Consider the following 24,942-nt stretch of genomic DNA (forward strand, 5'->3'; position numbering starts at 1 on the left):
TGCACCCCACCCTCACTTTCGGGAACCACAGCTTAAACATGGTGCCTTACACCATTGTTTTCCGTCGCCATCTGTCTTGAGTGGAACGAGCAGAACTGTAGTTATCAATATTCACACTGACGCAGAGAAAACAAAAAACGACAGAAGAGGCCGTTCCCTAGCAACGGCTACGCTGTGCATTTCGCCCTCAGGGGAAGCTAATGATAGGCTCCAGGCGAGCATCAAACTAACCAACTTAATATTGTGATACTTAGGCGCTTTCTACTTCTGGATTGGCACACACATGCTGAATCGTCTCTGGATCATCAGTAAGTACGTCACATTAGATATTTGTTTTATCGCCCTGCTGTAAATTAAAGGGCAGTTTTTCAACGGCTGTAAGTTCTGCTTCTAGCTACGCTACATCGCCCTAGCAGCACCTACGCACTGCGTTCAGATGTGCTCACCTCCGCCCTGGCGTTGAGCGCCTACAGCGCCGTCGCCTTCGGCCTCTGATGGCAGGAGGGTAGCCGACACATCAAGGCGTGGGTGGGACGCAGCACAACGCGGTGGTGGTGTAACGGTCAGCATGGTTGCTTCCCAAGCAGTTGATCCGGGTTCGATTCCCGGCCACCGCACAAAAGGTACTTTTTTCTTCTACGGGTATTCCACGTAACGAAACGCGATCTTCGAAACTGTGAACTGTCGCGGTACGAATAGTTTTCCTTCGCCCCTCGTCTCAGTCCGTGCTGCCAGGGCGCTAGTCTGCGGCTTTCGTTTCTCAGCATCGTGTGTCTCCATGTGTCGACTTGTCTCGACTTTGCTCGGCTGACGCGAAAGCTGACGCTTGGAAATGGGCATATATGTAGAGGGCAGGCGCGACAAACGACTGGGAGAGACCAAAAAACGACAAACACACGACAGAACCTTTCATTTTATTGTGGCCACAGATTCGCCCCTTAGTGTACCGAGAGGCAAGAGTGGCGTCAGCGTGCGGGACCGCATAATTATTGCTAAGCAACAACGAAGCCGAAGGAAAAATGCAAAATGAAAGAAGGCAACAGCACGTCGAGTTCCCAGCCGAGCACGCATCCATGTACTAACCACGGCCAACGATTCCTAACGCCGGTGAACAGACGAGAACCGCTGCACTACGCGCGGTGTGGCCGTTGGCGACAGTATCGCGCAACGTGTAGACACCTTACTTCTTGTGAAGATCGCTTGTTATTTACCTGGCAGTGTGTCGCTGGAGGAAGCATTGTCTTTTAGGGGAAAAAATGAAATGGCACTTGGTGCGGTCGAATACGTGGCCTTTGTGTTCACAGCACGACGCTCTAACTTACTCAGCTATCGAGCTACGCAATGTGGCACGTCTGCAGTCCAATACCCGATCCACCGTCTCATCCACCTTTATTACTGCCCTGACACTCATTTACGCACATATCTGCTTTCGTTCACGTTTGCTCGCCTGATGCTTGGACCCCAAAAACCACAACCCAAAGATATCGTAAATGCCGTGAGAATAACCAAGACTCAGCAAACAAAAGAATGTTCGGCTACCGGGAATCGATTCCGGGCCTCGTGGCTGAAAGCCATGTCTCCTAACAGCTTTCCATTCTTTCAGGCCGCCAGACAATCAGACTTGCAAGGCAAGCACCATAGTCACTGCCGTTTCTCGTAGTATCTGTGGAACCTGTTCCCGCGTAATTTACTTGTTTTCCCGCATGTACGAAATTGGTAGTTTTGGAATATTTAAAATGCATTGTCAGATGTGGGGTTCGAACCCACGCTCCCCTTCGGGAACCAGAGCTTAAATCTGGCGCCTTAGACCGCTCGGCCAATCTGACGCGTGGGCGCCAGATCTCTTCCACCGTCGTTTCTCGGTATATCTCCAGAGCCTGACTGCGAAATTAGCGTGTTTTTTTCTTGTGTGAAGGAAATACGTTGGTTTTAGAGTATTTAAAACGAGTTGTCAGATGTGAGGTTGCACCCCACCCTCACTTTCGGGAACCACAGCTTAAACATGGTGCCTTACACCATTGTTTTCCGTCGCCATCTGTCTTGAGTGGAACGAGCAGAACTGTAGTTATCAATATTCACACTGACGCAGAGAAAACAAAAAACGACAGAAGAGGCCGTTCCCTAGCAACGGCTACGCTGTGCATTTCGCCCTCAGGGGAAGCTAATGATAGGCTCCAGGCGAGCATCAAACTAACCAACTTAATATTGTGATACTTAGGCGCTTTCTACTTCTGGATTGGCACACACATGCTGAATCGTCTCTGGATCATCAGTAAGTACGTCACATTAGATATTTGTTTTATCGCCCTGCTGTAAATTAAAGGGCAGTTTTTCAACGGCTGTCAGTTCTGCTTCTAGCTACGCTACATCGCCCTAGCAGCACCTACGCACTGCGTTCAGATGTGCTCACCTCCGCCCTGGCGTTGAGCGCCTACAGCGCCGTCGCCTTCGGCCTCTGATGGCAGGAGGGTAGCCGACACATCAAGGCGTGGGTGGGACGCAGCACAACGCGGTGGTGGTGTAACGGTCAGCATGGTTGCTTCCCAAGCAGTTGATCCGGGTTCGATTCCCGGCCACCGCACAAAAGGTACTTTTTTCTTCTACGGGTATTCCACGTAACGAAACGCGATCTTCGAAACTGTGAACTGTCGCGGTACGAATAGTTTTCCTTCGCCCCTCGTCTCAGTCCGTGCTGCCAGGGCGCTAGTCTGCGGCTTTCGTTTCTCAGCATCGTGTGTCTCCATGTGTCGACTTGTCTCGACTTTGCTCGGCTGACGCGAAAGCTGACGCTTGGAAATGGGCATATATGTAGAGGGCAGGCGCGACAAACGACTGGGAGAGACCAAAAAACGACAAACACACGACAGAACCTTTCATTTTATTGTGGCCACAGATTCGCCCCTTAGTGTACCGAGAGGCAAGAGTGGCGTCAGCGTGCGGGACCGCATAATTATTGCTAAGCAACAACGAAGCCGAAGGAAAAATGCAAAATGAAAGAAGGCAACAGCACGTCGAGTTCCCAGCCGAGCACGCATCCATGTACTAACCACGGCCAACGATTCCTAACGCCGGTGAACAGACGAGAACCGCTGCACTACGCGCGGTGTGGCCGTTGGCGACAGTATCGCGCAACGTGTAGACACCTTACTTCTTGTGAAGATCGCTTGTTATTTACCTGGCAGTGTGTCGCTGGAGGAAGCATTGTCTTTTAGGGGAGAAAAATGAAATGGCACTTGGTGCGGTCGAATACGTGGCCTTTGTGTTCACAGCACGACGCTCTAACTTACTCAGCTATCGAGCTACGCATTGTGGCACGTCTGCAGTCCAATACCCGATCCACCGTCACATCCACCTTTATTACTGCCCTGACACTCATTTACGCACATATCTGCTTTCGTTCACGTTTGCTCGCCTGATGCTTGGACCCCAAAAACCACAACCCAAAGATATCGTAAATGCCGTGAGAATAACCAAGACTCAGCAAACAAAAGAATGTTCGGCTACCGGGAATCGATTCCGGGCCTCGTGGCTGAAAGCCATGTCTCCTAACAGCTTTCCATTCTTTCAGGCCGCCAGACAATCAGACTTGCAAGGCAAGCACCATAGTCACTGCCGTTTCTCGTAGTATCTGTGGAACCTGTTCCCGCGTAATTTACTTGTTTTCCCGCATGTACGAAATTGGTAGTTTTGGAATATTTAAAATGCATTGTCAGATGTGGGGTTCGAACCCACGCTCCCCTTCGGGAACCAGAGCTTAAATCTGGCGCCGTAGACCGCTCGGCCAATCTGACGCGTGGGCGCCAAATCTCTTCCACCGTCGTTTCTCGGTATATCTCCAGAGCCTGACTGCGAAATTAGCGTGTTTTTTTCTTGTGTGAAGGAAATACGTTGGTTTTAGAGTATTTAAAACGAGTTGTCAGATGTGAGGTTGCACCCCACCCTCACTTTCGGGAACCACAGCTTAAACATGGTGCCTTACACCATTGTTTTCCGTCGCCATCTGTCTTGAGTGGAACGAGCAGAACTGTAGTTATCAATATTCACACTGACGCAGAGAAAACAAAAAACGACAGAAGAGGCCGTTCCCTAGCAACGGCTACGCTGTGCATTTCGCCCTCAGGGGAAGCTAATGATAGGCTCCAGGCGAGCATCAAACTAACCAACTTAATATTGTGATACTTAGGCGCTTTCTACTTCTGGATTGGCACACACATGCTGAATCGTCTCTGGATCATCAGTAAGTACGTCACATTAGATATTTGTTTTATCGCCCTGCTGTAAATTAAAGGGCAGTTTTTCAACGGCTGTCAGTTCTGCTTCTAGCTACGCTACATCGCCCTAGCAGCACCTACGCACTGCGTTCAGATGTGCTCACCTCCGCCCTGGCGTTGAGCGCCTACAGCGCCGTCGCCTTCGGCCTCTGATGGCAGGAGGGTAGCCGACACATCAAGGCGTGGGTGGGACGCAGCACAACGCGGTGGTGGTGTAACGGTCAGCATGGTTGCTTCCCAAGCAGTTGATCCGGGTTCGATTCCCGGCCACCGCACAAAAGGTACTTTTTTCTTCTACGGGTATTCCACGTAACGAAACGCGATCTTCGAAACTGTGAACTGTCGCGGTACGAATAGTTTTCCTTCGCCCCTCGTCTCAGTCCGTGCTGCCAGGGCGCTAGTCTGCGGCTTTCGTTTCTCAGCATCGTGTGTCTCCATGTGTCGACTTGTCTCGACTTTGCTCGGCTGACGCGAAAGCTGACGCTTGGAAATGGGCATATATGTAGAGGGCAGGCGCGACAAACGACTGGGAGAGACCAAAAAACGACAAACACACGACAGAACCTTTCATTTTATTGTGGCCACAGATTCGCCCCTTAGTGTACCGAGAGGCAAGAGTGGCGTCAGCGTGCGGGACCGCATAATTATTGCTAAGCAACAACGAAGCCGAAGGAAAAATGCAAAATGAAAGAAGGCAACAGCACGTCGAGTTCCCAGCCGAGCACGCATCCATGTACTAACCACGGCCAACGATTCCTAACGCCGGTGAACAGACGAGAACCGCTGCACTACGCGCGGTGTGGCCGTTGGCGACAGTATCGCGCAACGTGTAGACACCTTACTTCTTGTGAAGATCGCTTGTTATTTACCTGGCAGTGTGTCGCTGGAGGAAGCATTGTCTTTTAGGGGAGAAAAATGAAATGGCACTTGGTGCGGTCGAATACGTGGCCTTTGTGTTCACAGCACGACGCTCTAACTTACTCAGCTATCGAGCTACGCATTGTGGCACGTCTGCAGTCCAATACCCGATCCACCGTCACATCCACCTTTATTACTGCCCTGACACTCATTTACGCACATATCTGCTTTCGTTCACGTTTGCTCGCCTGATGCTTGGACCCCAAAAACCACAACCCAAAGATATCGTAAATGCCGTGAGAATAACCAAGACTCAGCAAACAAAAGAATGTTCGGCTACCGGGAATCGATTCCGGGCCTCGTGGCTGAAAGCCATGTCTCCTAACAGCTTTCCATTCTTTCAGGCCGCCAGACAATCAGACTTGCAAGGCAAGCACCATAGTCACTGCCGTTTCTCGTAGTATCTGTGGAACCTGTTCCCGCGTAATTTACTTGTTTTCCCGCATGTACGAAATTGGTAGTTTTGGAATATTTAAAATGCATTGTCAGATGTGGGGTTCGAACCCACGCTCCCCTTCGGGAACCAGAGCTTAAATCTGGCGCCGTAGACCGCTCGGCCAATCTGACGCGTGGGCGCCAAATCTCTTCCACCGTCGTTTCTCGGTATATCTCCAGAGCCTGACTGCGAAATTAGCGTGTTTTTTTCTTGTGTGAAGGAAATACGTTGGTTTTAGAGTATTTAAAACGAGTTGTCAGATGTGAGGTTGCACCCCACCCTCACTTTCGGGAACCACAGCTTAAACATGGTGCCTTACACCATTGTTTTCCGTCGCCATCTGTCTTGAGTGGAACGAGCAGAACTGTAGTTATCAATATTCACACTGACGCAGAGAAAACAAAAAACGACAGAAGAGGCCGTTCCCTAGCAACGGCTACGCTGTGCATTTCGCCCTCAGGGGAAGCTAATGATAGGCTCCAGGCGAGCATCAAACTAACCAACTTAATATTGTGATACTTAGGCGCTTTCTACTTCTGGATTGGCACACACATGCTGAATCGTCTCTGGATCATCAGTAAGTACGTCACATTAGATATTTGTTTTATCGCCCTGCTGTAAATTAAAGGGCAGTTTTTCAACGGCTGTCAGTTCTGCTTCTAGCTACGCTACATCGCCCTAGCAGCACCTACGCACTGCGTTCAGATGTGCTCACCTCCGCCCTGGCGTTGAGCGCCTACAGCGCCGTCGCCTTCGGCCTCTGATGGCAGGAGGGTAGCCGACACATCAAGGCGTGGGTGGGACGCAGCACAACGCGGTGGTGGTGTAACGGTCAGCATGGTTGCTTCCCAAGCAGTTGATCCGGGTTCGATTCCCGGCCACCGCACAAAAGGTACTTTTTTCTTCTACGGGTATTCCACGTAACGAAACGCGATCTTCGAAACTGTGAACTGTCGCGGTACGAATAGTTTTCCTTCGCCCCTCGTCTCAGTCCGTGCTGCCAGGGCGCTAGTCTGCGGCTTTCGTTTCTCAGCATCGTGTGTCTCCATGTGTCGACTTGTCTCGACTTTGCTCGGCTGACGCGAAAGCTGACGCTTGGAAATGGGCATATATGTAGAGGGCAGGCGCGACAAACGACTGGGAGAGACCAAAAAACGACAAACACACGACAGAACCTTTCATTTTATTGTGGCCACAGATTCGCCCCTTAGTGTACCGAGAGGCAAGAGTGGCGTCAGCGTGCGGGACCGCATAATTATTGCTAAGCAACAACGAAGCCGAAGGAAAAATGCAAAATGAAAGAAGGCAACAGCACGTCGAGTTCCCAGCCGAGCACGCATCCATGTACTAACCACGGCCAACGATTCCTAACGCCGGTGAACAGACGAGAACCGCTGCACTACGCGCGGTGTGGCCGTTGGCGACAGTATCGCGCAACGTGTAGACACCTTACTTCTTGTGAAGATCGCTTGTTATTTACCTGGCAGTGTGTCGCTGGAGGAAGCATTGTCTTTTAGGGGAGAAAAATGAAATGGCACTTGGTGCGGTCGAATACGTGGCCTTTGTGTTCACAGCACGACGCTCTAACTTACTCAGCTATCGAGCTACGCATTGTGGCACGTCTGCAGTCCAATACCCGATCCACCGTCACATCCACCTTTATTACTGCCCTGACACTCATTTACGCACATATCTGCTTTCGTTCACGTTTGCTCGCCTGATGCTTGGACCCCAAAAACCACAACCCAAAGATATCGTAAATGCCGTGAGAATAACCAAGACTCAGCAAACAAAAGAATGTTCGGCTACCGGGAATCGATTCCGGGCCTCGTGGCTGAAAGCCATGTCTCCTAACAGCTTTCCATTCTTTCAGGCCGCCAGACAATCAGACTTGCAAGGCAAGCACCATAGTCACTGCCGTTTCTCGTAGTATCTGTGGAACCTGTTCCCGCGTAATTTACTTGTTTTCCCGCATGTACGAAATTGGTAGTTTTGGAATATTTAAAATGCATTGTCAGATGTGGGGTTCGAACCCACGCTCCCCTTCGGGAACCAGAGCTTAAATCTGGCGCCGTAGACCGCTCGGCCAATCTGACGCGTGGGCGCCAAATCTCTTCCACCGTCGTTTCTCGGTATATCTCCAGAGCCTGACTGCGAAATTAGCGTGTTTTTTTCTTGTGTGAAGGAAATACGTTGGTTTTAGAGTATTTAAAACGAGTTGTCAGATGTGAGGTTGCACCCCACCCTCACTTTCGGGAACCACAGCTTAAACATGGTGCCTTACACCATTGTTTTCCGTCGCCATCTGTCTTGAGTGGAACGAGCAGAACTGTAGTTATCAATATTCACACTGACGCAGAGAAAACAAAAAACGACAGAAGAGGCCGTTCCCTAGCAACGGCTACGCTGTGCATTTCGCCCTCAGGGGAAGCTAATGATAGGCTCCAGGCGAGCATCAAACTAACCAACTTAATATTGTGATACTTAGGCGCTTTCTACTTCTGGATTGGCACACACATGCTGAATCGTCTCTGGATCATCAGTAAGTACGTCACATTAGATATTTGTTTTATCGCCCTGCTGTAAATTAAAGGGCAGTTTTTCAACGGCTGTCAGTTCTGCTTCTAGCTACGCTACATCGCCCTAGCAGCACCTACGCACTGCGTTCAGATGTGCTCACCTCCGCCCTGGCGTTGAGCGCCTACAGCGCCGTCGCCTTCGGCCTCTGATGGCAGGAGGGTAGCCGACACATCAAGGCGTGGGTGGGACGCAGCACAACGCGGTGGTGGTGTAACGGTCAGCATGGTTGCTTCCCAAGCAGTTGATCCGGGTTCGATTCCCGGCCACCGCACAAAAGGTACTTTTTTCTTCTACGGGTATTCCACGTAACGAAACGCGATCTTCGAAACTGTGAACTGTCGCGGTACGAATAGTTTTCCTTCGCCCCTCGTCTCAGTCCGTGCTGCCAGGGCGCTAGTCTGCGGCTTTCGTTTCTCAGCATCGTGTGTCTCCATGTGTCGACTTGTCTCGACTTTGCTCGGCTGACGCGAAAGCTGACGCTTGGAAATGGGCATATATGTAGAGGGCAGGCGCGACAAACGACTGGGAGAGACCAAAAAACGACAAACACACGACAGAACCTTTCATTTTATTGTGGCCACAGATTCGCCCCTTAGTGTACCGAGAGGCAAGAGTGGCGTCAGCGTGCGGGACCGCATAATTATTGCTAAGCAACAACGAAGCCGAAGGAAAAATGCAAAATGAAAGAAGGCAACAGCACGTCGAGTTCCCAGCCGAGCACGCATCCATGTACTAACCACGGCCAACGATTCCTAACGCCGGTGAACAGACGAGAACCGCTGCACTACGCGCGGTGTGGCCGTTGGCGACAGTATCGCGCAACGTGTAGACACCTTACTTCTTGTGAAGATCGCTTGTTATTTACCTGGCAGTGTGTCGCTGGAGGAAGCATTGTCTTTTAGGGGAAAAAATGAAATGGCACTTGGTGCGGTCGAATACGTGGCCTTTGTGTTCACAGCACGACGCTCTAACTTACTCAGCTATCGAGCTACGCAATGTGGCACGTCTGCAGTCCAATACCCGATCCACCGTCTCATCCACCTTTATTACTGCCCTGACACTCATTTACGCACATATCTGCTTTCGTTCACGTTTGCTCGCCTGATGCTTGGACCCCAAAAACCACAACCCAAAGATATCGTAAATGCCGTGAGAATAACCAAGACTCAGCAAACAAAAGAATGTTCGGCTACCGGGAATCGATTCCGGGCCTCGTGGCTGAAAGCCATGTCTCCTAACAGCTTTCCATTCTTTCAGGCCGCCAGACAATCAGACTTGCAAGGCAAGCACCATAGTCACTGCCGTTTCTCGTAGTATCTGTGGAACCTGTTCCCGCGTAATTTACTTGTTTTCCCGCATGTACGAAATTGGTAGTTTTGGAATATTTAAAATGCATTGTCAGATGTGGGGTTCGAACCCACGCTCCCCTTCGGGAACCAGAGCTTAAATCTGGCGCCTTAGACCGCTCGGCCAATCTGACGCGTGGGCGCCAGATCTCTTCCACCGTCGTTTCTCGGTATATCTCCAGAGCCTGACTGCGAAATTAGCGTGTTTTTTTCTTGTGTGAAGGAAATACGTTGGTTTTAGAGTATTTAAAACGAGTTGTCAGATGTGAGGTTGCACCCCACCCTCACTTTCGGGAACCACAGCTTAAACATGGTGCCTTACACCATTGTTTTCCGTCGCCATCTGTCTTGAGTGGAACGAGCAGAACTGTAGTTATCAATATTCACACTGACGCAGAGAAAACAAAAAACGACAGAAGAGGCCGTTCCCTAGCAACGGCTACGCTGTGCATTTCGCCCTCAGGGGAAGCTAATGATAGGCTCCAGGCGAGCATCAAACTAACCAACTTAATATTGTGATACTTAGGCGCTTTCTACTTCTGGATTGGCACACACATGCTGAATCGTCTCTGGATCATCAGTAAGTACGTCACATTAGATATTTGTTTTATCGCCCTGCTGTAAATTAAAGGGCAGTTTTTCAACGGCTGTCAGTTCTGCTTCTAGCTACGCTACATCGCCCTAGCAGCACCTACGCACTGCGTTCAGATGTGCTCACCTCCGCCCTGGCGTTGAGCGCCTACAGCGCCGTCGCCTTCGGCCTCTGATGGCAGGAGGGTAGCCGACACATCAAGGCGTGGGTGGGACGCAGCACAACGCGGTGGTGGTGTAACGGTCAGCATGGTTGCTTCCCAAGCAGTTGATCCGGGTTCGATTCCCGGCCACCGCACAAAAGGTACTTTTTTCTTCTACGGGTATTCCACGTAACGAAACGCGATCTTCGAAACTGTGAACTGTCGCGGTACGAATAGTTTTCCTTCGCCCCTCGTCTCAGTCCGTGCTGCCAGGGCGCTAGTCTGCGGCTTTCGTTTCTCAGCATCGTGTGTCTCCATGTGTCGACTTGTCTCGACTTTGCTCGGCTGACGCGAAAGCTGACGCTTGGAAATGGGCATATATGTAGAGGGCAGGCGCGACAAACGACTGGGAGAGACCAAAAAACGACAAACACACGACAGAACCTTTCATTTTATTGTGGCCACAGATTCGCCCCTTAGTGTACCGAGAGGCAAGAGTGGCGTCAGCGTGCGGGACCGCATAATTATTGCTAAGCAACAACGAAGCCGAAGGAAAAATGCAAAATGAAAGAAGGCAACAGCACGTCGAGTTCCCAGCCGAGCACGCATCCATGTACTAACCACGGCCAACGATTCCTAACGCCGGTGAACAGACGAGAACCGCTGCACTACGCGCGGTGTGGCCGTTGGTGACAGTATCGCGCAACGTGTAGACACCTTACTTCTTGTGAAGATCGCTTGTTATTTACCTGGCAGTGTGTCGCTGGAGGAAGCATTGTCTTTTAGGGGAAAAAATGAAATGGCACTTGGTGCGGTCGAATACGTGGCCTTTGTGTTCACAGCACGACGCTCTAACTTACTCAGCTATCGAGCTACGCATTGTGGCACGTCTGCAGTCCAATACCCGATCCACCGTCTCATCCACCTTTATTACTGCCCTGACACTCATGTACGCACATATCTGCTTTCGTTCCCGTTTGCTCGCCTGATGCTTGGACCCCAAAAACCACAACCCAAAGATATCGTAAATGCCGTGAGAATAACCAAGACTCAGCAAACAAAAGAATGTTCGGCTACCGGGAATCGATTCCGGGCCTCGTGGCTGAAAGCCATGTCTCCTAACAGCTTTCCATTCTTTCAGGCCGCCAGACAATCAGACTTGCAAGGCAAGCACCATAGTCACTGCCGTTTCTCGTAGTATCTGTGGAACCTGTTCCCGCGTAATTTACTTGTTTTCCCGCATGTACGAAATTGGTAGTTTTGGAATATTTAAAATGCATTGTCAGATGTGGGGTTCGAACCCACGCTCCCCTTCGGGAACCAGAGCTTAAATCTGGCGCCGTAGACCGCTCGGCCAATCTGACGCGTGGGCGCCAGATCTCTTCCACCGTCGTTTCTCGGTATATCTCCAGAGCCTGACTGCGAAATTAGCGTGTTTTTTTCTTGTGTGAAGGAAATACGTTGGTTTTAGAGTATTTAAAACGAGTTGTCAGATGTGAGGTTGCACCCCACCCTCACTTTCGGGAACCACAGCTTAAACATGGTGCCTTACACCATTGTTTTCCGTCGCCATCTGTCTTGAGTGGAACGAGCAGAACTGTAGTTATCAATATTCACACTGACGCAGAGAAAACAAAAAACGACAGAAGAGGCCGTTCCCTAGCAACGGCTACGCTGTGCATTTCGCCCTCAGGGGAAGCTAATGATAGGCTCCAGGCGAGCATCAAACTAACCAACTTAATATTGTGATACTTAGGCGCTTTCTACTTCTGGATTGGCACACACATGCTGAATCGTCTCTGGATCATCAGTAAGTACGTCACATTAGATATTTGTTTTATCGCCCTGCTGTAAATTAAAGGGCAGTTTTTCAACGGCTGTCAGTTCTGCTTCTAGCTACGCTACATCGCCCTAGCAGCACCTACGCACTGCGTTCAGATGTGCTCACCTCCGCCCTGGCGTTGAGCGCCTACAGCGCCGTCGCCTTCGGCCTCTGATGGCAGGAGGGTAGCCGACACATCAAGGCGTGGGTGGGACGCAGCACAACGCGGTGGTGGTGTAACGGTCAGCATGGTTGCTTCCCAAGCAGTTGATCCGGGTTCGATTCCCGGCCACCGCACAAAAGGTACTTTTTTCTTCTACGGGTATTCCACGTAACGAAACGCGATCTTCGAAACTGTGAACTGTCGCGGTACGAATAGTTTTCCTTCGCCCCTCGTCTCAGTCCGTGCTGCCAGGGCGCTAGTCTGCGGCTTTCGTTTCTCAGCATCGTGTGTCTCCATGTGTCGACTTGTCTCGACTTTGCTCGGCTGACGCGAAAGCTGACGCTTGGAAATGGGCATATATGTAGAGGGCAGGCGCGACAAACGACTGGGAGAGACCAAAAAACGACAAACACACGACAGAACCTTTCATTTTATTGTGGCCACAGATTCGCCCCTTAGTGTACCGAGAGGCAAGAGTGGCGTCAGCGTGCGGGACCGCATAATTATTGCTAAGCAACAACGAAGCCGAAGGAAAAATGCAAAATGAAAGAAGGCAACAGCACGTCGAGTTCCCAGCCGAGCACGCATCCATGTACTAACCACGGCCAACGATTCCTAACGCCGGTGAACAGACGAGAACCGCTGCACTACGCGCGGTGTGGCCGTTGGTGACAGTATCGCGCAACGTGTAGACACCTTACTTCTTGTGAAGATCGCTTGTTATTTACCTGGCAGTGTGTCGCTGGAGGAAGCATTGTCTTTTAGGGGAAAAAATGAAATGGCACTTGGTGCGGTCGAATACGTGGCCTTTGTGTTCACAGCACGACGCTCTAACTTACTCAGCTATCGAGCTACGCATTGTGGCACGTCTGCAGTCCAATACCCGATCCACCGTCTCATCCACCTTTATTACTGCCCTGACACTCATGTACGCACATATCTGCTTTCGTTCCCGTTTGCTCGCCTGATGCTTGGACCCCAAAAACCACAACCCAAAGATATCGTAAATGCCGTGAGAATAACCAAGACTCAGCAAACAAAAGAATGTTCGGCTACCGGGAATCGATTCCGGGCCTCGTGGCTGAAAGCCATGTCTCCTAACAGCTTTCCATTCTTTCAGGCCGCCAGACAATCAGACTTGCAAGGCAAGCACCATAGTCACTGCCGTTTCTCGTAGTATCTGTGGAACCTGTTCCCGCGTAATTTACTTGTTTTCCCGCATGTACGAAATTGGTAGTTTTGGAATATTTAAAATGCATTGTCAGATGTGGGGTTCGAACCCACGCTCCCCTTCGGGAACCAGAGCTTAAATCTGGCGCCGTAGACCGCTCGGCCAATCTGACGCGTGGGCGCCAGATCTCTTCCACCGTCGTTTCTCGGTATATCTCCAGAGCCTGACTGCGAAATTAGCGTGTTTTTTTCTTGTGTGAAGGAAATACGTTGGTTTTAGAGTATTTAAAACGAGTTGTCAGATGTGAGGTTGCACCCCACCCTCACTTTCGGGAACCACAGCTTAAACATGGTGCCTTACACCATTGTTTTCCGTCGCCATCTGTCTTGAGTGGAACGAGCAGAACTGTAGTTATCAATATTCACACTGACGCAGAGAAAACAAAAAACGACAGAAGAGGCCGTTCCCTAGCAACGGCTACGCTGTGCATTTCGCCCTCAGGGGAAGCTAATGATAGGCTCCAGGCGAGCATCAAACTAACCAACTTAATATTGTGATACTTAGGCGCTTTCTACTTCTGGATTGGCACACACATGCTGAATCGTCTCTGGATCATCAGTAAGTACGTCACATTAGATATTTGTTTTATCGCCCTGCTGTAAATTAAAGGGCAGTTTTTCAACGGCTGTCAGTTCTGCTTCTAGCTACGCTACATCGCCCTAGCAGCACCTACGCACTGCGTTCAGATGTGCTCACCTCCGCCCTGGCGTTGAGCGCCTACAGCGCCGTCGCCTTCGGCCTCTGATGGCAGGAGGGTAGCCGACACATCAAGGCGTGGGTGGGACGCAGCACAACGCGGTGGTGGTGTAACGGTCAGCATGGTTGCTTCCCAAGCAGTTGATCCGGGTTCGATTCCCGGCCACCGCACAAAAGGTACTTTTTTCTTCTACGGGTATTCCACGTAACGAAACGCGATCTTCGAAACTGTGAACTGTCGCGGTACGAATAGTTTTCCTTCGCCCCTCGTCTCAGTCCGTGCTGCCAGGGCGCTAGTCTGCGGCTTTCGTTTCTCAGCATCGTGTGTCTCCATGTGTCGACTTGTCTCGACTTTGCTCGGCTGACGCGAAAGCTGACGCTTGGAAATGGGCATATATGTAGAGGGCAGGCGCGACAAACGACTGGGAGAGACCAAAAAACGACAAACACACGACAGAACCTTTCATTTTATTGTGGCCACAGATTCGCCCCTTAGTGTACCGAGAGGCAAGAGTGGCGTCAGCGTGCGGGACCGCATAATTATTGCTAAGCAACAACGAAGCCGAAGGAAAAATGCAAAATGAAAGAAGGCAACAGCACGTCGAGTTCCCAGCCGAGCACGCATCCATGTACTAACCACGGCCAACGATTCCTAACGCCGGTGAACAGACGAGAACCGCTGCACTACGCGCGGTGTGGCCGTTGGTGACAGTATCGCGCAACGTGTAGACACCTTACTTCTTGTGAAGATCGCTTGTTATTTACCTGGCAGTGTGTCGCTGGAGGAAGCATTGTCTTTTAGGGGAAAAAATGAAATGGCACTTGGTGCGGTCGAATACGTGGCCTTTGTGTTCACAGCACGACGCTCTAACTTACTCAGCTATCGAGCTACGCATTGTGGCACGTCTGCAGTCCAATACCCGATCCACCGTCTCATCCACCTTTATTACTGCCCTGACACTCATGTACGCACATATCTGCTTTCGTTCCCGTTTGCTCGCCTGATGCTTGGACCCCAAAAACCACAACCCAAAGATATCGTAAATGCCGTGAGAATAACCAAGACTCAGCAAACAAAAGAATGTTCGGCTACCGGGAATCGATTCCGGGCCTCGTGGCTGAAAGCCATGTCTCCTAACAGCTTTCCATTCTTTCAGGCCGCCAGACAATCAGACTTGCAAGGCAAGCACCATAGTCACTGCCGTTTCTCGTAGTATCTGTGGAACCTGTTCCCGCGTAATTTACTTGTTTTCCCGCATGTACGAAATTGGTAGTTTTGGAATATTTAAAATGCATTGTCAGATGTGGGGTTCGAACCCACGCTCCCCTTCGGGAACCAGAGCTTAAATCTGGCGCCGTAGACCGCTCGGCCAATCTGACGCGTGGGCGCCAGATCTCTTCCACCGTCGTTTCTCGGTATATCTCCAGAGCCTGACTGCGAAATTAGCGTGTTTTTTTCTTGTGTGAAGGAAATACGTTGGTTTTAGAGTATTTAAAACGAGTTGTCAGATGTGAGGTTGCACCCCACCCTCACTTTCGGGAACCACAGCTTAAACATGGTGCCTTACACCATTGTTTTCCGTCGCCATCTGTCTTGAGTGGAACGAGCAGAACTGTAGTTATCAATATTCACACTGACGCAGAGAAAACAAAAAACGACAGAAGAGGCCGTTCCCTAGCAACGGCTACGCTGTGCATTTCGCCCTCAGGGGAAGCTAATGATAGGCTCCAGGCGAGCATCAAACTAACCAACTTAATATTGTGATACTTAGGCGCTTTCTACTTCTGGATTGGCACACACATGCTGAATCGTCTCTGGATCATCAGTAAGTACGTCACATTAGATATTTGTTTTATCGCCCTGCTGTAAATTAAAGGGCAGTTTTTCAACGGCTGTCAGTTCTGCTTCTAGCTACGCTACATCGCCCTAGCAGCACCTACGCACTGCGTTCAGATGTGCTCACCTCCGCCCTGGCGTTGAGCGCCTACAGCGCCGTCGCCTTCGGCCTCTGATGGCAGGAGGGTAGCCGACACATCAAGGCGTGGGTGGGACGCAGCACAACGCGGTGGTGGTGTAACGGTCAGCATGGTTGCTTCCCAAGCAGTTGATCCGGGTTCGATTCCCGGCCACCGCACAAAAGGTACTTTTTTCTTCTACGGGTATTCCACGTAACGAAACGCGATCTTCGAAACTGTGAACTGTCGCGGTACGAATAGTTTTCCTTCGCCCCTCGTCTCAGTCCGTGCTGCCAGGGCGCTAGTCTGCGGCTTTCGTTTCTCAGCATCGTGTGTCTCCATGTGTCGACTTGTCTCGACTTTGCTCGGCTGACGCGAAAGCTGACGCTTGGAAATGGGCATATATGTAGAGGGCAGGCGCGACAAACGACTGGGAGAGACCAAAAAACGACAAACACACGACAGAACCTTTCATTTTATTGTGGCCACAGATTCGCCCCTTAGTGTACCGAGAGGCAAGAGTGGCGTCAGCGTGCGGGACCGCATAATTATTGCTAAGCAACAACGAAGCCGAAGGAAAAATGCAAAATGAAAGAAGGCAACAGCACGTCGAGTTCCCAGCCGAGCACGCATCCATGTACTAACCACGGCCAACGATTCCTAACGCCGGTGAACAGACGAGAACCGCTGCACTACGCGCGGTGTGGCCGTTGGTGACAGTATCGCGCAACGTGTAGACACCTTACTTCTTGTGAAGATCGCTTGTTATTTACCTGGCAGTGTGTCGCTGGAGGAAGCATTGTCTTTTAGGGGAAAAAATGAAATGGCACTTGGTGCGGTCGAATACGTGGCCTTTGTGTTCACAGCACGACGCTCTAACTTACTCAGCTATCGAGCTACGCATTGTGGCACGTCTGCAGTCCAATACCCGATCCACCGTCTCATCCACCTTTATTACTGCCCTGACACTCATTTACGCACATATCTGCTTTCGTTCACGTTTGCTCGCCTGATGCTTGGACCCCAAAAACCACAACCCAAAGATATCGTAAATGCCGTGAGAATAACCAAGACTCAGCAAACAAAAGAATGTTCGGCTACCGGGAATCGATTCCGGGCCTCGTGGCTGAAAGCCATGTCTCCTAACAGCTTTCCATTCTTTCAGGCCGCCAGACAATCAGACTTGCAAGGCAAGCACCATAGTCACTGCCGTTTCTCGTAGTATCTGTGGAACCTGTTCCCGCGTAATTTACTTGTTTTCCCGCATGTACGAAATTGGTAGTTTTGGAATATTTAAAATGCATTGTCAGATGTGGGGTTCGAACCCACGCTCCCCTTCGGGAACCAGAGCTTAAATCTGGCGCCGTAGACCGCTCGGCCAATCTGACGCGTGGGCGCCAGATCTCTTCCACCGTCGTTTCTCGGTATATCTCCAGAGCCTGACTGCGAAATTAGCGTGTTTTTTTCTTGTGTGAAGGAAATACGTTGGTTTTAGAGTATTTAAAACGAGTTGTCAGATGTGAGGTTGCACCCCACCCTCACTTTCGGGAACCACAGCTTAAACATGGTGCCTTACACCATTGTTTTCCGTCGCCATCTGTCTTGAGTGGAACGAGCAGAACTGTAGTTATCAATATTCACACTGACGCAGAGAAAACAAAAAACGACAGAAGAGGCCGTTCCCTAGCAACGGCTACGCTGTGCATTTCGCCCTCAGGGGAAGCTAATGATAGGCTCCAGGCGAGCATCAAACTAACCAACTTAATATTGTGATACTTAGGCGCTTTCTACTTCTGGATTGGCACACACATGCTGAATCGTCTCTGGATCATCAGTAAGTACGTCACATTAGATATTTGTTTTATCGCCCTGCTGTAAATTAAAGGGCAGTTTTTCAACGGCTGTCAGTTCTGCTTCTAGCTACGCTACATCGCCCTAGCAGCACCTACGCACTGCGTTCAGATGTGCTCACCTCCGCCCTGGCGTTGAGCGCCTACAGCGCCGTCGCCTTCGGCCTCTGATGGCAGGAGGGTAGCCGACACATCAAGGCGTGGGTGGGACGCAGCACAACGCGGTGGTGGTGTAACGGTCAGCATGGTTGCTTCCCAAGCAGTTGATCCGGGTTCGATTCCCGGCCACCGCACAAAAGGTACTTTTTTCTTCTACGGGTATTCCACGTAACGAAACGCGATCTTCGAAACTGTGAACTGTCGCGGTACGAATAGTTTTCCTTCGCCCCTCGTCTCAGTCCGTGCTGCCAGGGCGCTAGTCTGCGGCTTTCGTTTCTCAGCATCGTGTGTCTCCATGTGTCGACTTGTCTCGACTTTGCTCGGCTGACGCGAAAGCTGACGCTTGGAAATGGGCATATATGTAGAGGGCAGGCGCGACAAACGACTGGGAGAGACCAAAAAACGACAAACACACGACAGAACCTTTCATTTTATTGTGGCCACAGATTCGCCCCTTAGTGTACCGAGAGGCAAGAGTGGCGTCAGCGTGCGGGACCGCATAATTATTGCTAAGCAACAACGAAGCCGAAGGAAAAATGCAAAATGAAAGAAGGCAACAGCACGTCGAGTTCCCAGCCGAGCACGCATCCATGTACTAACCACGGCCAACGATTCCTAACGCCGGTGAACAGACGAGAACCGCTGCACTACGCGCGGTGTGGCCGTTGGCGACAGTATCGCGCAACGTGTAGACACCTTACTTCTTGTGAAGATCGCTTGTTATTTACCTGGCAGTGTGTCGCTGGAGGAAGCATTGTCTTTTAGGGGAAAAAATGAAATGGCACTTGGTGCGGTCGAATACGTGGCCTTTGTGTTCACAGCACGACGCTCTAACTTACTCAGCTATCGAGCTACGCAATGTGGCACGTCTGCAGTCCAATACCCGATCCACCGTCTCATCCACCTTTATTACTGCCCTGACACTCATTTACGCACATATCTGCTTTCGTTCACGTTTGCTCGCCTGATGCTTGGACCCCAAAAACCACAACCCAAAGATATCGTAAATGCCGTGAGAATAACCAAGACTCAGCAAACAAAAGAATGTTCGGCTACCGGGAATCGATTCCGGGCCTCGTGGCTGAAAGCCATGTCTCCTAACAGCTTTCCATTCTTTCAGGCCGCCAGACAATCAGACTTGCAAGGCAAGCACCATAGTCACTGCCGTTTCTCGTAGTATCTGTGGAACCTGTTCCCGCGTAATTTACTTGTTTTCCCGCATGTACGAAATTGGTAGTTTTGGAATATTTAAAATGCATTGTCAGATGTGGGGTTCGAACCCACGCTCCCCTTCGGGAACCAGAGCTTAAATCTGGCGCCTTAGACCGCTCGGCCAATCTGACGCGTGGGCGCCAGATCTCTTCCACCGTCGTTTCTCGGTATATCTCCAGAGCCTGACTGCGAAATTAGCGTGTTTTTTTCTTGTGTGAAGGAAATACGTTGGTTTTAGAGTATTTAAAACGAGTTGTCAGATGTGAGGTTGCACCCCACCCTCACTTTCGGGAACCACAGCTTAAACATGGTGCCTTACACCATTGTTTTCCGTCGCCATCTGTCTTGAGTGGAACGAGCAGAACTGTAGTTATCAATATTCACACTGACGCAGAGAAAACAAAAAACGACAGAAGAGGCCGTTCCCTAGCAACGGCTACGCTGTGCATTTCGCCCTCAGGGGAAGCTAATGATAGGCTCCAGGCGAGCATCAAACTAACCAACTTAATATTGTGATACTTAGGCGCTTTCTACTTCTGGATTGGCACACACATGCTGAATCGTCTCTGGATCATCAGTAAGTACGTCACATTAGATATTTGTTTTATCGCCCTGCTGTAAATTAAAGGGCAGTTTTTCAACGGCTGTCAGTTCTGCTTCTAGCTACGCTACATCGCCCTAGCAGCACCTACGCACTGCGTTCAGATGTGCTCACCTCCGCCCTGGCGTTGAGCGCCTACAGCGCCGTCGCCTTCGGCCTCTGATGGCAGGAGGGTAGCCGACACATCAAGGCGTGGGTGGGACGCAGCACAACGCGGTGGTGGTGTAACGGTCAGCATGGTTGCTTCCCAAGCAGTTGATCCGGGTTCGATTCCCGGCCACCGCACAAAAGGTACTTTTTTCTTCTACGGGTATTCCACGTAACGAAACGCGATCTTCGAAACTGTGAACTGTCGCGGTACGAATAGTTTTCCTTCGCCCCTCGTCTCAGTCCGTGCTGCCAGGGCGCTAGTCTGCGGCTTTCGTTTCTCAGCATCGTGTGTCTCCATGTGTCGACTTGTCTCGACTTTGCTCGGCTGACGCGAAAGCTGACGCTTGGAAATGGGCATATATGTAGAGGGCAGGCGCGACAAACGACTGGGAGAGACCAAAAAACGACAAACACACGACAGAACCTTTCATTTTATTGTGGCCACAGATTCGCCCCTTAGTGTACCGAGAGGCAAGAGTGGCGTCAGCGTGCGGGACCGCATAATTATTGCTAAGCAACAACGAAGCCGAAGGAAAAATGCAAAATGAAAGAAGGCAACAGCACGTCGAGTTCCCAGCCGAGCACGCATCCATGTACTAACCACGGCCAACGATTCCTAACGCCGGTGAACAGACGAGAACCGCTGCACTACGCGCGGTGTGGCCGTTGGCGACAGTATCGCGCAACGTGTAGACACCTTACTTCTTGTGAAGATCGCTTGTTATTTACCTGGCAGTGTGTCGCTGGAGGAAGCATTGTCTTTTAGGGGAGAAAAATGAAATGGCACTTGGTGCGGTCGAATACGTGGCCTTTGTGTTCACAGCACGACGCTCTAACTTACTCAGCTATCGAGCTACGCATTGTGGCACGTCTGCAGTCCAATACCCGATCCACCGTCACATCCACCTTTATTACTGCCCTGACACTCATTTACGCACATATCTGCTTTCGTTCACGTTTGCTCGCCTGATGCTTGGACCCCAAAAACCACAACCCAAAGATATCGTAAATGCCGTGAGAATAACCAAGACTCAGCAAACAAAAGAATGTTCGGCTACCGGGAATCGATTCCGGGCCTCGTGGCTGAAAGCCATGTCTCCTAACAGCTTTCCATTCTTTCAGGCCGCCAGACAATCAGACTTGCAAGGCAAGCACCATAGTCACTGCCGTTTCTCGTAGTATCTGTGGAACCTGTTCCCGCGTAATTTACTTGTTTTCCCGCATGTACGAAATTGGTAGTTTTGGAATATTTAAAATGCATTGTCAGATGTGGGGTTCGAACCCACGCTCCCCTTCGGGAACCAGAGCTTAAATCTGGCGCCTTAGACCGCTCGGCCAATCTGACGCGTGGGCGCCAAATCTCTTCCACCGTCGTTTCTCGGTATATCTCCAGAGCCTGACTGCGAAATTAGCGTGTTTTTTTCTTGTGTGAAGGAAATACGTTGGTTTTAGAGTATTTAAAACGAGTTGTCAGATGTGAGGTTGCACCCCACCCTCACTTTCGGGAACCACAGCTTAAACATGGTGCCTTACACCATTGTTTTCCGTCGCCATCTGTCTTGAGTGGAACGAGCAGAACTGTAGTTATCAATATTCACACTGACGCAGAGAAAACAAAAAACGACAGAAGAGGCCGTTCCCTAGCAACGGCTACGCTGTGCATTTCGCCCTCAGGGGAAGCTAATGATAGGCTCCAGGCGAGCATCAAACTAACCAACTTAATATTGTGATACTTAGGCGCTTTCTACTTCTGGATTGGCACACACATGCTGAATCGTCTCTGGATCATCAGTAAGTACGTCACATTAGATATTTGTTTTATCGCCCTGCTGTAAATTAAAGGGCAGTTTTTCAACGGCTGTCAGTTCTGCTTCTAGCTACGCTACATCGCCCTAGCAGCACCTACGCACTGCGTTCAGATGTGCTCACCTCCGCCCTGGCGTTGAGCGCCTACAGCGCCGTCGCCTTCGGCCTCTGATGGCAGGAGGGTAGCCGACACATCAAGGCGTGGGTGGGACGCAGCACAACGCGGTGGTGGTGTAACGGTCAGCATGGTTGCTTCCCAAGCAGTTGATCCGGGTTCGATTCCCGGCCACCGCACAAAAGGTACTTTTTTCTTCTACGGGTATTCCACGTAACGAAACGCGATCTTCGAAACTGTGAACTGTCGCGGTACGAATAGTTTTCCTTCGCCCCTCGTCTCAGTCCGTGCTGCCAGGGCGCTAGTCTGCGGCTTTCGTTTCTCAGCATCGTGTGTCTCCATGTGTCGACTTGTCTCGACTTTGCTCGGCTGACGCGAAAGCTGACGCTTGGAAATGGGCATATATGTAGAGGGCAGGCGCGACAAACGACTGGGAGAGACCAAAAAACGACAAACACACGACAGAACCTTTCATTTTATTGTGGCCACAGATTCGCCCCTTAGTGTACCGAGAGGCAAGAGTGGCGTCAGCGTGCGGGACCGCATAATTATTGCTAAGCAACAACGAAGCCGAAGGAAAAATGCAAAATGAAAGAAGGCAACAGCACGTCGAGTTCCCAGCCGAGCACGCATCCATGTACTAACCACGGCCAACGATTCCTAACGCCGGTGAACAGACGAGAACCGCTGCACTACGCGCGGCGTGGCCGTTGGCGACAGTATCGCGCAACGTGTAGACACCTTACTTCTTGTGAAGATCGCTTGTTATTTACCTGGCAGTGTGTCGCTGGAGGAAGCATTGTCTTTTAGGGGAAAAAATGAAATGGCACTTGGTGCGGTCGAATACGTGGCCTTTGTGTTCACAGCACGACGCTCTAACTTACTCAGCTATCGAGCTACGCATTGTGGCACGTCTGCAGTCCAATACCCGATCCACCGTCTCATCCACCTTTATTACTGCCCTGACACTCATTTACGCACATATCTGCTTTCGTTCACGTTTGCTCGCCTGATGCTTGGACCCCAAAAACCACAACCCAAAGATATCGTAAATGCCGTGAGAATAACCAAGACTCAGCAAACAAAAGAATGTTCGGCTACCGGGAATCGATTCCGGGCCTCGTGGCTGAAAGCCATGTCTCCTAACAGCTTTCCATTCTTTCAGGCCGCCAGACAATCAGACTTGCAAGGCAAGCACCATAGTCACTGCCGTTTCTCGTAGTATCTGTGGAACCTGTTCCCGCGTAATTTACTTGTTTTCCCGCATGTACGAAATTGGTAGTTTTGGAATATTTAAAATGCATTGTCAGATGTGGGGTTCGAACCCACGCTCCCCTTCGGGAACCAGAGCTTAAATCTGGCGCCTTAGACCGCTCGGCCAATCTGATGCGTGGGCGCCAGATCTCTTCCACCGTCGTTTCTCGGTATATCTCCAGAGCCTGACTGCGAAATTAGCGTGTTTTTTTCTTGTGTGAAGGAAATACGTTGGTTTTAGAGTATTTAAAACGAGTTGTCAGATGTGAGGTTGCACCCCACCCTCACTTTCGGGAACCACAGCTTAAACATGGTGCCTTACACCATTGTTTTCCGTCGCCATCTGTCTTGAGTGGAACGAGCAGAACTGTAGTTATCAATATTCACACTGACGCAGAGAAAACAAAAAACGACAGAAGAGGCCGTTCCCTAGCAACGGCTACGCTGTGCATTTCGCCCTCAGGGGAAGCTAATGATAGGCTCCAGGCGAGCATCAAACTAACCAACTTAATATTGTGATACTTAGGCGCTTTCTACTTCTGGATTGGCACACACATGCTGAATCGTCTCTGGATCATCAGTAAGTACGTCACATTAGATATTTGTTTTATCGCCCTGCTGTAAATTAAAGGGCAGTTTTTCAACGGCTGTCAGTTCTGCTTCTAGCTACGCTACATCGCCCTAGCAGCACCTACGCACTGCGTTCAGATGTGCTCACCTCCGCCCTGGCGTTGAGCGCCTACAGCGCCGTCGCCTTCGGCCTCTGATGGCAGGAGGGTAGCCGACACATCAAGGCGTGGGTGGGACGCAGCACAACGCGGTGGTGGTGTAACGGTCAGCATGGTTGCTTCCCAAGCAGTTGATCCGGGTTCGATTCCCGGCCACCGCACAAAAGGTACTTTTTTCTTCTACGGGTATTCCACGTAACGAAACGCGATCTTCGAAACTGTGAACTGTCGCGGTACGAATAGTTTTCCTTCGCCCCTCGTCTCAGTCCGTGCTGCCAGGGCGCTAGTCTGCGGCTTTCGTTTCTCAGCATCGTGTGTCTCCATGTGTCGACTTGTCTCGACTTTGCTCGGCTGACGCGAAAGCTGACGCTTGGAAATGGGCATATATGTAGAGGGCAGGCGCGACAAACGACTGGGAGAGACCAAAAAACGACAAACACACGACAGAACCTTTCATTTTATTGTGGCCACAGATTCGCCCCTTAGTGTACCGAGAGGCAAGAGTGGCGTCAGCGTGCGGGACCGCATAATTATTGCTAAGCAACAACGAAGCCGAAGGAAAAATGCAAAATGAAAGAAGGCAACAGCACGTCGAGTTCCCAGCCGAGCACGCATCCATGTACTAACCACGGCCAACGATTCCTAACGCCGGTGAACAGACGAGAACCGCTGCACTACGCGCGGTGTGGCCGTTGGCGACAGTATCGCGCAACGTGTAGACACCTTACTTCTTGTGAAGATCGCTTGTTATTTACCTGGCAGTGTGTCGCTGGAGGAAGCATTGTCTTTTAGGGGAGAAAAATGAAATGGCACTTGGTGCGGTCGAATACGTGGCCTTTGTGTTCACAGCACGACGCTCTAACTTACTCAGCTATCGAGCTACGCATTGTGGCACGTCTGCAGTCCAATACCCG

The 24,942-nt window shown here is 50.7% G+C and overlaps 25 non-coding genes across 25 annotated transcripts; 13 read left to right on the forward strand and 12 right to left on the reverse strand.

The window, feature by feature from the left end:
- The first annotated feature begins 545 nt into the window (after positions 1-545).
- On the forward strand, positions 546-617 carry Trnag-ccc. The gene has a single exon. It is a non-coding gene; the product is annotated as a tRNA-Gly (tRNA).
- Positions 618-1,742: 1,125 nt separating this feature from the next.
- Trnal-uaa lies at positions 1,743-1,826 on the reverse strand. The gene has a single exon. It is a non-coding gene; the product is annotated as a tRNA-Leu (tRNA).
- Positions 1,827-2,509: 683 nt separating this feature from the next.
- Positions 2,510-2,581, forward strand: Trnag-ccc. Its single transcript has one exon. It is a non-coding gene; the product is annotated as a tRNA-Gly (tRNA).
- A 1,126-nt stretch (positions 2,582-3,707) lies between these two features.
- On the reverse strand, positions 3,708-3,791 carry Trnal-uaa. The gene has a single exon. It is a non-coding gene; the product is annotated as a tRNA-Leu (tRNA).
- A 683-nt stretch (positions 3,792-4,474) lies between these two features.
- On the forward strand, positions 4,475-4,546 carry Trnag-ccc. Its single transcript has one exon. It is a non-coding gene; the product is annotated as a tRNA-Gly (tRNA).
- Positions 4,547-5,672: 1,126 nt separating this feature from the next.
- Positions 5,673-5,756, reverse strand: Trnal-uaa. The gene has a single exon. It is a non-coding gene; the product is annotated as a tRNA-Leu (tRNA).
- A 683-nt stretch (positions 5,757-6,439) lies between these two features.
- Trnag-ccc lies at positions 6,440-6,511 on the forward strand. The gene has a single exon. It is a non-coding gene; the product is annotated as a tRNA-Gly (tRNA).
- Positions 6,512-7,637: 1,126 nt separating this feature from the next.
- On the reverse strand, positions 7,638-7,721 carry Trnal-uaa. Its single transcript has one exon. It is a non-coding gene; the product is annotated as a tRNA-Leu (tRNA).
- Positions 7,722-8,404: 683 nt separating this feature from the next.
- Positions 8,405-8,476, forward strand: Trnag-ccc. Its single transcript has one exon. It is a non-coding gene; the product is annotated as a tRNA-Gly (tRNA).
- A 1,125-nt stretch (positions 8,477-9,601) lies between these two features.
- On the reverse strand, positions 9,602-9,685 carry Trnal-uaa. The gene has a single exon. It is a non-coding gene; the product is annotated as a tRNA-Leu (tRNA).
- Positions 9,686-10,368: 683 nt separating this feature from the next.
- On the forward strand, positions 10,369-10,440 carry Trnag-ccc. The gene has a single exon. It is a non-coding gene; the product is annotated as a tRNA-Gly (tRNA).
- Positions 10,441-11,565: 1,125 nt separating this feature from the next.
- On the reverse strand, positions 11,566-11,649 carry Trnal-uaa. The gene has a single exon. It is a non-coding gene; the product is annotated as a tRNA-Leu (tRNA).
- A 683-nt stretch (positions 11,650-12,332) lies between these two features.
- On the forward strand, positions 12,333-12,404 carry Trnag-ccc. Its single transcript has one exon. It is a non-coding gene; the product is annotated as a tRNA-Gly (tRNA).
- Positions 12,405-13,529: 1,125 nt separating this feature from the next.
- On the reverse strand, positions 13,530-13,613 carry Trnal-uaa. The gene has a single exon. It is a non-coding gene; the product is annotated as a tRNA-Leu (tRNA).
- A 683-nt stretch (positions 13,614-14,296) lies between these two features.
- Positions 14,297-14,368, forward strand: Trnag-ccc. The gene has a single exon. It is a non-coding gene; the product is annotated as a tRNA-Gly (tRNA).
- A 1,125-nt stretch (positions 14,369-15,493) lies between these two features.
- Positions 15,494-15,577, reverse strand: Trnal-uaa. The gene has a single exon. It is a non-coding gene; the product is annotated as a tRNA-Leu (tRNA).
- A 683-nt stretch (positions 15,578-16,260) lies between these two features.
- Trnag-ccc lies at positions 16,261-16,332 on the forward strand. Its single transcript has one exon. It is a non-coding gene; the product is annotated as a tRNA-Gly (tRNA).
- Positions 16,333-17,457: 1,125 nt separating this feature from the next.
- Trnal-uaa lies at positions 17,458-17,541 on the reverse strand. Its single transcript has one exon. It is a non-coding gene; the product is annotated as a tRNA-Leu (tRNA).
- Positions 17,542-18,224: 683 nt separating this feature from the next.
- Trnag-ccc lies at positions 18,225-18,296 on the forward strand. Its single transcript has one exon. It is a non-coding gene; the product is annotated as a tRNA-Gly (tRNA).
- Positions 18,297-19,421: 1,125 nt separating this feature from the next.
- On the reverse strand, positions 19,422-19,505 carry Trnal-uaa. Its single transcript has one exon. It is a non-coding gene; the product is annotated as a tRNA-Leu (tRNA).
- A 683-nt stretch (positions 19,506-20,188) lies between these two features.
- Trnag-ccc lies at positions 20,189-20,260 on the forward strand. Its single transcript has one exon. It is a non-coding gene; the product is annotated as a tRNA-Gly (tRNA).
- Positions 20,261-21,386: 1,126 nt separating this feature from the next.
- Positions 21,387-21,470, reverse strand: Trnal-uaa. The gene has a single exon. It is a non-coding gene; the product is annotated as a tRNA-Leu (tRNA).
- Positions 21,471-22,153: 683 nt separating this feature from the next.
- Trnag-ccc lies at positions 22,154-22,225 on the forward strand. The gene has a single exon. It is a non-coding gene; the product is annotated as a tRNA-Gly (tRNA).
- Positions 22,226-23,350: 1,125 nt separating this feature from the next.
- Positions 23,351-23,434, reverse strand: Trnal-uaa. Its single transcript has one exon. It is a non-coding gene; the product is annotated as a tRNA-Leu (tRNA).
- Positions 23,435-24,117: 683 nt separating this feature from the next.
- Positions 24,118-24,189, forward strand: Trnag-ccc. Its single transcript has one exon. It is a non-coding gene; the product is annotated as a tRNA-Gly (tRNA).
- Positions 24,190-24,942: the final 753 nt, after the last annotated feature.

This window comes from Schistocerca piceifrons, chromosome 2 (assembly GCF_021461385.2).
Source record: "Schistocerca piceifrons isolate TAMUIC-IGC-003096 chromosome 2, iqSchPice1.1, whole genome shotgun sequence".
Lineage (NCBI taxonomy): Eukaryota > Metazoa > Arthropoda > Insecta > Orthoptera > Acrididae > Schistocerca > Schistocerca piceifrons.